The sequence below is a fragment of the Mastigoproctus giganteus genome, chromosome 8, assembly GCF_048544385.1.
Source record: "Mastigoproctus giganteus isolate SK-2022 chromosome 8, ASM4854438v1, whole genome shotgun sequence".
Lineage (NCBI taxonomy): Eukaryota > Metazoa > Arthropoda > Arachnida > Uropygi > Thelyphonidae > Mastigoproctus > Mastigoproctus giganteus.
Genome location: NC_143582.1, coordinates 130,748,040 through 130,762,674, shown reverse-complemented (window position 1 = coordinate 130,762,674; position 14,635 = coordinate 130,748,040). Strand labels below are relative to the sequence as shown.

General features: G+C 37.2%; 1 protein-coding gene across 1 annotated transcript in view; it reads left to right on the top strand.

Annotated features, from left to right (window-relative positions):
* LOC150081821 (zinc finger CCHC domain-containing protein 8 homolog) overlaps positions 1 to 14,635 on the top strand; it is a 412,851-nt gene that overhangs the window by 191,371 nt on the left and 206,845 nt on the right. The gene's annotated exons all lie outside the window — the stretch shown is intronic.

The following is a 14,635-nucleotide window of genomic DNA, read 5'->3' as shown; positions in this document are numbered from 1 at the left end:
CAGTAAATATACGAATCCAGTTGAGGATATTAATAATTTTTATAATTCTGTCAACACTCGCTGACAAACATCAGTGTGCCTCACACCCTTCTGGATATCAATCGCAACATTTAGTGGGCGCCTCCATAGCCAGGTGGGAAGGAGCAGCAGTGCGTAGCACACGTTTCTTGGTTAGACTGGGGGTTCGATCCCGTCACCACCAAATATGGAGGATGCAGAAAGGTCAGGGAATTACCACTGCATATGGGTGCCTCCGTAGCCAGGTGGGAAGGAGCAGCAGTGCGTAGCACACATTTCTTGATTAGACCGGGGTTCGATCCCATCACCACCAAATATGGAGGATGCAGAAAGGTCAGGGAATGACCACTGCATATCCCGGAGCAATATGGCCTTAGTTGCTAATGCTCCTAAAAACCAAATAACAACAATAACAACATTTAGTGGGAAATGAACTGGATTATGAATCAGATTTAATAGATTCACAGTTCTTTGATAGAGATGGACTGAATAAGCAGAAACAAGCACCAAACTATTTCCATAATAAACTAATCAATGTTGTCATTACATGTATGAAAAGAATGTTAGGGCAATTTTTACTTGCTAAAGAACATGGAATCAATAATGATGCTATCTCTTAAATTTTGCTATATGACGTTATCTGGAAAGTTTGGCCTTGAAATTGGGAATAGACAATGAACATTTGAAAGAGAGAAAGATGTTTAGAGGGGTTTCTTGTTTCTTATTCAGTCCATCAGAATATTCAGTTGAATACATAGCAATAATTACATATTTCAGGTGTACTGGCAGGCTATACAGTGAAGTTGTTAAAAATGGTGTTAAAAAGCAAAATTGGAAGGATAACATAACTAATTATGACAGGTATGCAAAGCATAATAAAAGGCTTAGAAATAATGTTTGTTCTAATAATGTACTTCTGATGAGGCCTGAGCATGATTCTAAACTTAAATCAAGCCTGGTATAGAAAAAGCAGTCTCTAAAATCATGGATAATTCGCTTAAAAAGGTAGGAATTAGGAGAATGCAAATACTATCTGACAAGGGTATTGCAATTGAGACAGAGTCTAACAAGGAGCTTGAGGATATTAGCACAAATGGCATAAAGAAATTGAGATTGAATATCACTAAGCCTGAGTATCACTATTACATCATACATATTATTTTTAAACCTGGTTTAAAAATAATATTGTATGATGTAATTAAGGATGTAAATAAAGAAGATCTACTTAATGAGTTATATGAAAGAAACCTAATACATATGGGTCTATGCGGAGATGATGTCAGTGATGAGGTGAAAATACAATTTTCTAATGAAAATAAAAACAAAAATGGAATTAACTGGATCTTGGAAATATCCTGTGGAGTTAAAAAGTTTCTTATTAAACAAACATGAATCTTTATTGGATTGATATCCTGCAGGTTTAAGGAATTTCATTTGATTACTATTTGTTATAATTGTCAGAGGTATAGGCACACTTCTAAGGCATGTAGAAGTGTTAGGCCAGTTTTCAGTCATTGTGGTATGACTGGTCATAATTTTAAATTCTGTAAAAATAAAAACAAACCTCAGTGTTGTTCCAATTGTAGTGTGAAAAATAGGTCTGCTGCTCATTTGGTTAGAGTTAAGAAATATTCTGAATACATATTTACACTGAAAGTTACTAAGGAAAGAACATATTCTGCACTTTATGGTAATGTGCAATAGCACTCTTACCTATAAAAATAATATGTATGGTGAGCTCAAGGTGCTCCAAATTAATGCGCAGCATACAAGATCTGTAGCAGATGAAATAAGATTTGTTTGTGAACATGAAAGGATTAACATTGTTTGTGTTCAGGAACCCTATGTTTATAGGAGTCAGCTGACTGGATATCCCAACTCTATTAGAATTGTCTCAAAAAAAAACTGTGACAAACTGGGGCTGCTAATACTAATTTTCAGCCCTGACCAGAATTGATTCCTTATGTTCATTGCATGCAGTCTGTGTTGGTATTGAAGCTAGTGGGGGACAATTTTCCATTTTATCTATGTACTGTCAGCCTGATGCAGACCTTCATTGCTCTCTTAGCTATTTGGAAGAGGTGCTATTCAGATCGAAAGGCAGAAAAGTGATTATCTGTCTGGATTCAAATGCTAAAAATCTTTTATGGCATTCTCGATTTACAGATGCCAGATACAGGATATTGGAATAACAGATATCCTCATCTAACATGAGATAATTAATAAGCCTGGTTTTGGACTATTAATGGTGAATCTAATATAGAATCTAATATAAAAATCTGGCCCTCTCCTTGAATAACTCCTCATGTGTGAATGTAGATGCAAAATACTCATTTAGTTTGGCAGCTATCTGAGAATGATCTACAGTCAAACCATTGATATCAAGTGGACCAATCTGATTCATCCCCTTCCTTTTAGAGTTTATATAAGTAAAGAAGCCTTTGCTGTTTTTCTTTGCATCCTTTGCCAAAGTTTTTTCTTAGTCTGTCTTCGCTTGCCTAACCTCCTTTGTGACTTGATTACAGACTAGCTTTTATCTACCATAGGCTTCTGTGTCGCCTCACAATTTATGTGCATCCTATGCATTTTTCTTCTCTGCCATGAGTCTCATTAGTTCATCTGACATCCATTTGCACGTAAACCTAGAGCAGCATTTCTTAGTAGGAACAAAAAGCTTAGCAGCTTCCAAAATTGCTTCCTTGAATGCTTCTCATTTAGAATTTGCTGTTGGTAATATCATCAGTTGGTCTCACTGAATAGAACCTAAAAAATGAAGCTGATAATACACACAATTAATAATAATGCAGAGTACAGTATTTATTCAAAAGTAATTTAACATAATACTTGTAAACAGTACTGTATAGCATATAAACAAGAACAAAAATTAACAAGAGATTTTTTTTTTGTGAGGTTATAAAATTTAAAATAGTAAAACAGATAAGCAATAAATAACAAAGAACATGCCAAGCACAAATTGCAACTAACATGATACACAGATGGATATATGGGGTAACAAGTTTACAAAGCTTAAAAATTGGAATGAAGAGAAGCTGAAAATTTATGTTTTTTATATAATTGAAGATTTCAGTGAAGGGGAAACACATTTTGCCATAATAATGTAAAAATCCACAGAATTCTAAGTATCGATATAAACGGAAATGTGATAAGATCGCGTTTACTACCCATTTATAATAGATTGCACTAACAGAAAAGCTGAATAAACTGGAAACTGCGAATTGTTTTTGTTTTATGGTAGTGACCTCCAGACTCCAGAAATGTACTTTAGAAAAATATCACGAAGGCATTCAGAATTGACTCTTAAAACTAAACTTGGCAGTGAACAGTGTTGGAGTAGGGTTTTTAGGAGCATCAGCAACTAAGTCCATATTGCTCAGTGTATATTGTCTCTAAATTGCATGTGTTCTGTGGTCGATTTTCTGGGTGCTGGACAAAAAACATGAGTTTCCAGGAAAATAAACGGTGAAAGTATAGTGTGTTTTAATGGTTTGGATTGGATTTTTGATTCTATAAAGTGATTATTCTGTTGAAATTTGATTCTGTAAAGTGATTATTCTGTTGAAATTTGATTCTATAAAGCAGATGATTCTAGTGATCATGTTAACTGGTGCCTATTTATTTTAGGGCTTATGATTGTCTCCGACCGGACCATGTAGTCCTTCCTCTCAGCCAGTAGCAGCATTTGTAAATTTGTAAACATGTGTGCAGCATGTTTTGTTTTTGCATCCTTTAGTTACAATTGATTTTTGTGTTATGCTTATTTGACATAAATTTATATAAAAATTATGCAAGTTCCATTATAAAAATTACCTTTTTGAGAGAGCTTAGTTATATAGCAAAAATTTCAACTTTCCGAGGTCTTGGAATGAATTACCAAAAAGCAGTGTGCTATTGGGTTCACATTAAGATATTTTCATGATACGATGTTATCTCTTGAACGGATTAATATCTTAAAGCTAGGGTCCACTGTACATGGCAGCTGTTTTTGGCACTTCGCTTGCATGATTGAAAACTGTCTATATTTTTGATATACAGTATTTTTATTAATTTTGAGAAGCTTTGTGTTTTATACGAATTACGAGTTGTATGTAAGTAGAGGAAAGCCTGTACTTATGTTGTACCACACTGACTTGAAATTACACTGGCCACCCACACATCAGCTGTGTGCTCTTCTCCCCCCTCCCCAATCTTGTCCTGTCCTATCCTCTCTTGTCTACCCCTCAGTACACATAGTACTGGCCACATTGAAATTTGGCATGTCTTATGGCTGGGTTGCCACTGGGTCCAATTTGATTACTATACTCTTAACATTGGTATGCATGCACCTGTTTTTACTCAGTATACCTTACACCGGTCATGTATTTTTTTTGTCCCAAGGGAACACCACCCCCAGCAGGCCTTGTAATTGCCTACACCATGCTTTACATTTGCTGCATGTCTCAATAGAAACACTGCAAGAATCACTTAAACCTCTGTCTGAGGCTGCTGTCAAATCACTTACACCTCTATCTGAGCCTGCTGTTATTCTGTGTATCTGTATAATCCAGTAGTTTTTCAACCCATCCAATACTTTCTCAGTTGCGTCATCAAATTTAGTCCTAGCTTCCAATGTTTTCTCCACATTGCACTGCTTCTATTAGAATGAGCAGAAGACTGAAAAACAAGATGCATGATATTTCAGAGACTGCTGGGAGCCATTGCGGTACAAGTAAACACATGGGTTGTGTTAGGGTAGCTAAGAATAGAAACAGGTGCAGGTATACTTGCGTGTACACCAATGCTAGGAGTTTAGTAAATAAATTTGATGAATTTGAGGTATTGCTCAAAACATGAAAGGCAGATATTGTTGGGATATCAGAGACGTGGTGTCACACATATATAAGGGATGCAGAACTGGAATTTCGGGAGTACAACTTCTACAGAAAGGATAGACAGGATAGGAAGGGGGGAGGGGTTATGCTATTAGTGAAGAAACACATAAAAACCAAGGAAGTGAAGCCAGTCGACATCGCTGGACAGTGCAGTGTTGAGTCAGTTTGGTGTGACATAAGCATTGGGAGATCAAAATTGAGAGTAGGAGTGTGCTATAGGCCTAATGACTCTGATGAGTATAATAAGGAACTGTACAGGGAAATAGAGTGGGCCAGTAAATCAGAGAGTCTTATAATGGGAGATTTTAATTTCCTAGATATTGACTGGAATTTGGGGGCTGGTCACTCACACACTAGCAGGGCTTTTGTGGATTTATTGGATGATTGTTTTCTACATCAGCATGTTCGGGAGGCAACTAGAGGGAGTAATACTCTTGATTTGATTATCAGCAGTGATTCTTCATGCATTAAGAATCTACAGATAAATGAACCACTAGGTGGCAGTGATCACAGTGTGCTGAAGTGGGATTTACTCAAAGAGGTAACTACCATTAGGGGTAAAGGGAAGGGTTATTGCTTCCGTAAAGGCGACTACGATGGACTGAGACAGTATTTAAATTCTATACAGTGGGACCAACTGATGATGTTACCAATAGCAAATTCAAAATGGGAAGCATTCAAAGAACTTATCTTGGAAGCTACTAGGCTTTACATACCAACAAATAAATATTGTTCAAGGTTTAGGCCAAAATGGATGTCAGATGAACTAATGAGGCATATAGCAGAGAAGAAAAATGCATGGGATACTTACAAATTAACACATGACACAGAAGCCTATGATAGATACAAGTTGATATGCAACCAAGTTACAAAGGAGGTTAGGCAGGCGAAGGCAGATTACGAGAAATCCTTGGCAAGGGATGCAAAGAAAAACAGCAAAGAGTTCTTTACTTATGTAAACTCTAGAAGGAAGGGGATGAATCAGATTGGTCCACTTGATATTGATGGGTCAACTGTTGATGATCCTGCTCAGGTAGCTAACAAACTAAATGAATATTTTGCATCGACATTCACGCATGAGGAGTTATTCAGCAAGGGGAATGCCAGAGGTGTATTCAACTCTAGCAGTAAGCTACAGAATCTTGAAATAACTGAGAGTAAGGTGGAGGAGAGGTTGTTGAAGATAAACACAAGAAAGGCACCCGGGGTGGATGGGATCTATCCAGTTATATTAAAGGAGGCAGCAAAGGAAGTAAGCAAACCCTTAGCCATAATTATGAGAGCTTCCTTGGACTCAGGGGAGGTACCCATAGACTGGAAATGTGCAAATGTGACCCCAATTCACAAAGGAGGATCAAAGGCTGACACAAGTAATTATAGACCTGTGAGCTTAACTTCTGTTCCAGGAAAATTAATGGAGGCACTGGTTAAAGAAGCACTGCAGGATCATTTAGACAGGACTTCAGTTATAGCTGGGACACAGCATGGTTTTGTTAAGGGGAAGTCTTGCCTGACCAATTTGATTGGATACTATGATGCAGTCACAAAAGAACTGGATGCAGGGAATATCTTTGATATTATATACTTGGATCTTAGAAAGGCTTTTGATACTGTTGCACATGGAAGACTGCTACACAAATTGGAGCAGTGTGACATTGGAAGCAAATTGCTGCTATGGATAAAGGGGTGGTTGAAGGGGAGAAGACAGAGAGTGGTAATCAATGGACACTGCTCATCGTGGACTAATGTTATTAGTGGAGTCCCTCAGGGCTCAGTGTTGGGTCCATTATTGTTTTCTGTATTTATAAATGATATTGATGATGGTATATCAAGTTAATGTCCAAGTTTGCAGACGATACAAAGGTAGGCAGGGTTGAAGGACACTACTGACGCTATGCTGCTGCTGCAACAGGATCTGGAAAGGTTGAGCAGATGGGCTGAGAGGTGGCAAATGAAGTTTAACATTGACAAATATAAAGCACTACACACATGGGAAACAGCAACCCCAGAGCAACGTATCAACTCTGTGGTACTACACTGACAGTGGTAGAGAATGAAAGGGACTTGGGGGTGGTTGTGCAGGCAGATATGAAGTTCTCTGAGCAATGCAGACGGACTGCAAGAGTAGCTCATGGAGTATTGTCACAGGAATTTTTCCAGCAGGGATAAGGAGGTGATTATTCCCTTGTATAAGGCAATGGTCAGGCCACACCTAGAGTACTGTATACAGGTCTGGAGGCCTCATTTCAAGATGGATGTAGAGCTGCTGGAACGAGTACAGAGAAGGGCAACAAGATTAGTGAATGGAACAAAGGGGTGCTCTTATGAAGAAAGGCTTAAGTTTTGCAAATTACAGTGTCTGGAGACTAGGCACCAGCGAGGTGATCTGATAGAGGTGTATAAAGCCTTGAATGGTTTGAGCATGCTCAATGCTGATGGGATTCTTCCTCTAGCTCAGAATAATCACCTGAGAGGGCATAAATTCAAATTGAGGAAAGACAGATGTAGAATAGACGTGCGGAAATTTGCCTTTAGCCAGCGGGTGGTTGGTTGGTGGAACAGACTTCCATCCCTTGTCGTGGAGGTTGATAGCCTAAATAGGTTTAAGGCTCAGCTGGACAGGTATTTTGAACGAACAGAGGGGTGAAGTGGAAGTGGTTTTTTTTTTTTTTTTTTGGCTGATGCTGCATAAGCTTGCTTTCTTGCATCAAATGCCTCTACTAATGCTAATGCTAATTGCCTTGTACCTGTTAAGTAAATGGCTGGTCTTTTATTCTTAATATTATAAGTAGTGAAGTGCAAACAACAATTTCACCCTTTGTACCCTGAAAAACGATAACTGCTGTTTCCTATTTCTCTGACAGTAGCATCAGTGCCTATAGCTGTTTTCTGTAGGACTAGAGAATTCTGCTCTGTATGATGTCATTGTGTTCTTCAAACATTATTTTTATTTATTATTATTATTAGCCATAAGGTGCAAGGAAGCCTGAGGCTTATGCTGCACCAGCCAAAAAAAAAATTCTGAATTACCCCAATAGAGAGAGAAGTAGAAGGGAATCACCAAGAAAGAGAAGTAGAAGGGAATCACCAAGAAAGAGAAGTAGAAGGGAATCACCAAGAAAGAGAAGTAGAAGGGAATCACCAAGAAAGAGAAGAATGATGATATCCAGCTGGGGACCCTGAGTGTGCCAAACCCATACTCACCAGATGTGAGCCCCTGGGGTTGAATGATCTGTAACATTGGGCTGATCAACTGTGTGCTTGATGGAGGCTTTCTCTTATTCCTTTGAGGACATCGATCCTGACCAAGTTGTCACATAAGCCTATCAGAATGCTGAATTTCCTCCCCCACAATGCACCCTTGGGTGCATCGTGTGGCTAAAGGTAATTTTGCAAAGATATATCATTGCATGGATAGAAACCAGGAAAAAGGAAAACAATGAAGTTTACTTTTAACCTTAGTTTGCTTTCTTGCAAATGGTACTCCATATATTTTGTCAGTGAGACTATGTTCCATCTAATCAACGAGAGACTCGTTAAAGTTGACTCTGTATTACCTTTTTTTGTTTATTGAAGGGCTGAAGGTTTGGTTCAGCAGAAAGAACAATCCATTTCTGTATTAGCATGATGGAAGCACATAGATGCAATTTGAAAAAACTAGGTGAAGAATGTTAACCAACCATGCAGTAGTAAAATGTTATTGAAATATGACAAAAGCAAGCGTGTAGGAAGAAGGATGGGAAATGGTACAAAATGTAAACAAACAATATGTCTAAGATTCTGTATATTTCTTTTAGTTCTCAAGCTTAGACTGACTTGGACTTCCTATGAAATATCAATTAATCTGCCCCTGGATAAATGAGAAGTCTGCTTGTTTGTTTGTTATTTGGTTTTTAGGAGCATTAGTAACTAAGGCCATATTGCTCGGGGGATATGTGGTATTCATTCCCTGACCTTCCCGCATCCTCCGTATTTGGTGGGCGCCTCTGTAGCCAGGTCGGAAGGAGCAGCAGTGCGTAACATATGCTTTCTTGATTAGACCGGGGTTCGATCCCGTCACCACCAAATACGGAGGATGCGGAAAGGTCAGGGAATGACCACCTCATATTCCCAAAGCAATATGGCCTTAGTTGCTAATGCTCCTAAAAACCAAATAACAAACAAATGTATTTGGTGGGCATGGGCTCGAACTCTGGTCTAATCAAAGAAGTGTGTGCTACGCACTGCTGCTCCTGCCCACCTGGCTACGGAGGCACTGAGAAGTCTGCTGTAATTAAATTTCATCATAGTGAAAGTTGCAAACTAGTCTGAAGTGTTTTTATCTCCCCTTCTCGTCACATTTCTGAAAACTCAGTACTAATATAAATATTTATAATGACAAAGCAAAGCATTTTTTTGTTACTATATCGTGTAACAAAAAACTCATACATAAAATGGAGTAATACTTCGTTTTATGGATGAGTTAAGTTTCCTAAAATCTGTTCAAAGGTTAAAATTCCATAAAGTGAAACCAATTTTCCCATCTGATCCCGTTATAAACAAGTAGATATGTTTCTTCAGAACAGAATTTGGTACTCATATGAAAGGAATGTTCATTTATTTAATGCATGAAACTTTTGTACAGCAGGATTTGATAAAATTAATTAATTACTTTACATTTAATCGATTTCTGTTATCTCATTTTATGTGTTGTTTATGCAAGGAGACGTGAGATCATGAATTTGTTGTTAGCTGTCACTCCCCCCCCCCATCTTGCTGTATAGCTCCTCGAAGCAAAGCAGCATATTTTCCATATATCTAGAGACCTTAAATCCTTCCTCTCTCTCTCTCTCTAAGGATCATTCTCAAAATAATATTTCCATATCTTCTCCAATGCAAGGGAAGGCTTTGGCATTTGTTGTGTTGCCAAAATGCATAGTCTCTCTCTCTCTCTCTCTCTCTGTCTGTCATTAAGTTTTTATCTGAATAATCTTTGAGATTCTGTCATATTATTATCCACATATTCATTTTTTTCCAGATTTATTTTGCAGCAGTGATGATATCATGTTGAATTTGTTGTGGATTATGTACAGCTGAAAATTGCAAGTGTATTCTGGCCATAGTTTTCTTCCCACTTCATTCATAGCAGATGCACTCACTTCTTCCCATGACATGGCAATATTTTATTAGAGTACTTATCATGTAGAACCATTTCCAGAATTGAAAATGTAGAAATGGTTCTACATTTCAAATCATTGGCTGATCAATTGCTTCAAGAAGTTTCTTAAAACTCACTGTGCATAGTATACAGTCAGTCCTCGTATAACATGGTAGTTGTGTTCCTAGAAACTCTTGTGTAATGCAAAATCGTGCAATATAAATAACAGTCCTTATGGGTAAAATAGATTTAGGTGCAGACCACCAAAAGATTGAACACACATTTGTAAGCAAAACATTACCAAACACAGTAAATAATTGTAATAAAATACGTATTGCAAATGCTTTTGCTTTTACCATAAGCAAACTTGTTCCTGATCTCTCCTTTGTTTGATCTTCTGTCCAAACAGATAACAGACATTCCATCTCTTCCAATTCTTTGTGATTTGATCTAATGTCTTTTGTACACTTTGAGTTGTTCCTGCTATAAAAGTTGCTTTTATTTTCTCTTCATTCTTTCTAATTGTTCTCAGTGGTTAGGTTATGTTATTTCCTAACCTAAACTTAAAGGTTAAGGTAGGAAATAAAGTTTCCTAACTTCGTCTATCATGCCAACATGTCAATCAGTATATCGTTCTCAACAACTTCTACTGCCACTACCAATAACAAACACCCTCTGTTTAGCGAGAATGCAGGAAGAAACTGCGGTATTGGCAAACCAGTTTGTCCAGCAAGTCCCCATAGCTTGCTGTGGTTCTCGTGTTGGCTTTCTTTACCTTAGCCGCTTTTCTTTTTCTCTCTGAACCTGCAGTACCTTCACCAGCACACTTTCTTTTCACACTGGTTTCAAATATTTTACTCACTTTTAGGGAATGGAGCACAATTCCAGTATAAAGTATAGCAGGGTATGTCTGCCAGGGGCAAAAGTTGATGGCATTGTACAGCAGATATCATCTTTTAAGTGAACAAAAGGTGATATTGTTGTGCATGTTGCACTAATGGCCTTGAGAGTAAGAGATCTGCAGATTTAATTAACAAGTATTGTTGGGATATCAGAGACGTGGTTCACACAGATATAAAGAATACAGAACTGGAATTTGGGGAGTACAATGTGTACAAGAAGGATAGACAGGATAGTAAGGGAGGAGGAGGAGGGGTTATGCTATTAGTTAAGAAACACATAAAATCCAAGTAAGTGCAGCCAGTCGACATCGCTGGACAGTGTAGTGTCAAGTCAGTTTGGTGTGACATAAGCACTGGGAGACAGTATTTAAATTCTATGCAGTGGGACCAACTGATGATGTTACCAACAGCAAACTCAAAATGGGGAGCATTCAAAGAATTAATCTTGGAAGCTACTAGGCTTTACGTAGTAACTAAGAAATATTGTTCACGATTTAGGCCTAAATTGATGTCAGATGAATGAGACGTATGGCAGAGAAGAAAAATGCATGGGATACTTACAAATTAACATGTGACACAGAAGCCTGTGATAGATATAAGTTGATTTGTAACCAAGTCACAAAGGAGATTAGGCAGGCAAAGGCAGATTATGAGAAATCTTTGGCAAAGGATGCAAAGAAAAATAGCAAATAGTTCTTTACTTATGTAAACTCTAGAAGGAAAGGGATAAATCAGATTGGTCCACTGAATATTGATGGTTCAACTGTTGATGATCCTGTTCAGATGGCTAACAAACTAAATGAGTATTTTGCATCTACATTCACAGATGAGGGAATATTCAGGGAGGGGAATGCCAGAGGTGAATTGAAATCTGGCAGTGAGCTAGATGATTTTGTAATAACTGAGAGGAAAGTGGAGGAAAAATTGTTGAAGATAAACATAAAAAAGCACCCAGTGTGGATGGGATCTATCCAGTTATATTAAAGGAGGCAGCAAAGGAAGTAAGCAAGCCCTTAGCCATAATTATGAGCTTCCTTGGACTCAGGGGAGGTACCCATGGATGGAGATGTGCAAATCTGACCCCAATTCACAAAGGGGGATCAAAGGGCAACCCAAGTAATTATAGACCTGTTAGTTTAACTTATGTTCCAGGGAAATTACTGGAGGCACTGGTTAAAGAAGCACTGCAGGATCATCTAGACAAGACTTCAGTTATAGCTTGGACACAGCATGGTTTTAAGGGGAAGTCTTGTCTGACCAATTTGATTGCATACTATGATGTGGTCACAAAGGAACTGAATGCGAGGAATAACTTTTATATAATTTGAATCTTAGAATGGCTTTTGATACTGTTGCACATGGAAGATTGCTGCACAAATTGGAGCAATGTGGCATTGGAAGCAAATTGCTGCTATGGATAAAGGGATGGCTGAATGGAAAGACAGAGAGTGGTAAACAATGGACACTGCTCTTCATGGACTAATGTTAATAGTGGAATCTCTCAGGGTTCGGTGTTGGATCCATTGCTGTTTTCTGTATTTATAAATGATATTGATGATGGTATATCAGGCTTAATGTCCAAGTTTGCAGATGATACGAAGGTTGGCAGGGTTGTTAAGGATACTAATGAGTATCCTTAACAAATGAAGAGTTATTCTGGGAGGGGAATGCCAGACTGTTGCAACAAGATCTAGAAAAGTTGAGCAGATGGGCTGAGAGGTGGCAAATGAAGTTTAACATTGACAAATGTAAAGTATTACTATGGGAAGCAGTAATGCATCAACTCTATGGTGCTTCACTGAGAGTGGTAGAGAATGAATAGGACCTGGGAGTAATTGTGCACTTTGATATGAAGTTTTCTGAGCAGTGCAGACGGTCTGCAAGAGTAGCTCATGGTGTCTTGTCAATGATATACATGAATTTTTCTAGCAGGGATAAGGAGGTGATTATCCCCTTGTATAAGGCAATGGTTAGGCCATACCTTGAGTACTGTATACAGGTCTGGCGTCCTCATTTTAAGAACGATGTAGAGCTGTTGGAATGAGTGCAGAGAAGGGCAACAAAATTTGTGAATGGAACAAACGGTTGCTCTTATGAAGAAAGGCTTAAGTTTTGCAGATTACAGTGTCTGGAGACTAGGCACCTGCGAGGTGATCTGATTGAGGTGTATAAAGCCTTGAATGGTTTGAGCAAGCTCGGTGCTGATGAGATTCTTCCTCTTGCTTAGAATAATCACTTGAGAGGGCATAGATTCAAATTGAGGAAAGACAGTTGTAGGATAGATATGCGGAAGTTTGCCTTCAGCCAGCGGGTAGTTGATTGGTGGAACAGACTTCCATATTTTGTTGTGGAAGTTGATAGCCTAAATAAATTTAAGGCTGAACCGGACAGGTATTTGTAATGAATGGAGGGGTGAAATGGGAGCTGTTTTTTTTTATTTTTTTTTATTTTTTGTTTTATTTGATGCTGCATAAACTTGCTTTATTGCATCATATGCCTGTACTAATGCTAATTTCATCTTTATGCCATGATAATATTTTGCATTTAGAGGTGTTACTTATATTATATTAGCTCTTCTCCCTCCCCCTTTTTCTTTATACCTGTTGTGGATATTAAGAAGTCTACAGCTGAAGCAATTTCACTTTTATTTTTTTCATCATCTTCAAAACCATCTTAACACATATAATTTTAAATCTAATCTGATCACTTTTACAGACTTTCTTTGCATTTTTGTTACTACTGTTACTTACGAGACATATTAGGACAAATATGAAGCTTAACAATCTAAAAAATAATTCACTGAGTTGATTATTTCTTTCTAAATCTTCAATGAATAAACTTATACACTCAATAGTACAAAGTATATTAACACAACGGAACATGGTAGTGAACTAGTAGTGAGAAATGTAGGCATGGCTGCTGCAACACTTGTGGCTGTTGGTGTACGAAAGAAAATTTTCCACCAAAAATTTTGTTTAAAATTAGAAGAATGGCAACTATACAGTACTCGGAACTCAGGGTGTTCCCAAAGTATGAGAGCAGTTATTTTAAAGTTTTTAAAATTTTTTATTATTAGTTTTACAACAACCAGTGCTCACTTCAATTTTTATTTATGACCTTGGTCTTCCAGATCTTGACAAGTCATTAACTGAACCTGTGGCTTCAAAGTGCTTGATGACATTGGCCACCATGCTTCTTTTAATCGACCACTCAAACTGCTTTAGAAAATGGCAGCACGTCTCACTTTTGTTTTCTGTTTTATAAAATGTCTTCATAATAAAGTTACATTCTGTATTTGTGTACTGTTGGTAATTAACATGCTCCATAGTTCTAAAATAAAAATCAATCAATTAATAAAATAAAAAAATCAATAATAAAAAATAAAAATAAATTATTTGTTATTTTTATAATTATAATTATAATTTTATAATTATTTTTTATATATAATAATAATTTATATAATTAAATTATAATTTCAAAATAACTACCTTATTACTTCTGACTGAGACACTATTTATGTGAGTTCCTCACATGTGCATGTGCAATCATCCTACTATAGATTTATATATGTACATTTATATATATATATATATATATATACTGTATATATATATATATATTTTTTTTTAATATATTTATCAGGAAATTTTCATGATAGTGAATTCTGTTCCTGTATTATTCCAGTTATT